Source organism: Arachis stenosperma, chromosome 10, assembly GCF_014773155.1.
Source record: "Arachis stenosperma cultivar V10309 chromosome 10, arast.V10309.gnm1.PFL2, whole genome shotgun sequence".
NCBI lineage: Eukaryota > Viridiplantae > Streptophyta > Magnoliopsida > Fabales > Fabaceae > Arachis > Arachis stenosperma.
Genome location: NC_080386.1, coordinates 90,759,467 through 90,760,515, shown reverse-complemented (window position 1 = coordinate 90,760,515; position 1,049 = coordinate 90,759,467). Strand labels below are relative to the sequence as shown.

Sequence of the window (1,049 nt, the reverse complement as noted above, 5' to 3'; positions counted from 1 at the left end):
GACCATGGTTGCTAAGTCAGAGTGGCTCTGCTTAGAATTCTCTGTCTGTTGCTGAGAAGATGATGGAAAAGGCTTGCCATTGCTAAACCTGTTTCTTCCACCATTATTGTTGTTGAAACCTTGTTGAGGTCACTGTTGATCCTTCCATGAGAGATTTTGATGATTTCTCCATGAAGGATTATAGGTGTTTCCATAGGGTTTTCCCATGTAATTTACCTCTTCCATTGATGGGTTCTCAGGATCATAAGCTTCTTCTTCAGATGAAGCGTCCTTAGTACTGCCTGGTGCAGCTTGCATTCCAGACAGACTTTGAGAAATCATATTGACTTGCTGAGTCAATATTTTATTCTGAGCCAGTATGGCATTCAGAGTATCAATCTCAAGAACTCCTTTCTTCTGATTCGTCCCATTGTTCACAGGATTCCTTTCAGAAGTGTACATGAATTGGTTATTTGCAACCATTTCAATGAGTTCTTGAGCTTCTGCAGGCGTCTTCTTCAGATGTAGAGATCCTCTAGCAGAGCTGTCCAATGACATCTTGGACAGTTCAGACAGACCATCATAGAAGATACCTATGATGCTCCATTCAGAAAGCATGTTAGAAGGACACTTTCTGATCAATTGTTTGTATCTTTCCCAAGCTTCATAGAGGGATTCACCTTCCTTCTGTCTGAAGATTTGGACTTCCACTCTAAGCTTACTCAATTTTTGAGGTGGAAAGAACTTTGCCAAGAAGGCATTGACTAGCTTTTCCCAAGAGTTCAGGCTTTCTTTAGGTTGTGAGTCCAACCAAATCCTAGCTCTGTCTCTTACAGCAAAAGGGAATAGCATAAGTCTGTAGACCTCAGGGTCAACCCCATTAGTCTTGACAGTGTCACAGATTTGCAAGAATTCAGCTAAAAACTGATGAGGATCTTCCAATGGAAGTCCATGGAACTTGCAATTCTGTTGCATTAGAGAAACTAATTGAGGCATAAGCTCAAAGTTGTTTGCTCCAATGGCAGGGATAGAGATGCTTCTCCCATAGAAGTCGGGAGTAGGTGCAGTAA

At 41.7% G+C, this 1,049-nt stretch overlaps 1 non-coding gene across 1 annotated transcript; it reads left to right on the top strand.

The window, feature by feature from the left end:
• The first annotated feature begins 591 nt into the window (after positions 1-591).
• LOC130959708 (small nucleolar RNA R71) lies at positions 592-699 on the top strand. The gene has a single exon (XR_009078776.1). It is a non-coding gene; the product is annotated as a small nucleolar RNA R71 (small nucleolar RNA).
• The last annotated feature ends 350 nt before the right edge of the window (positions 700-1,049 follow it).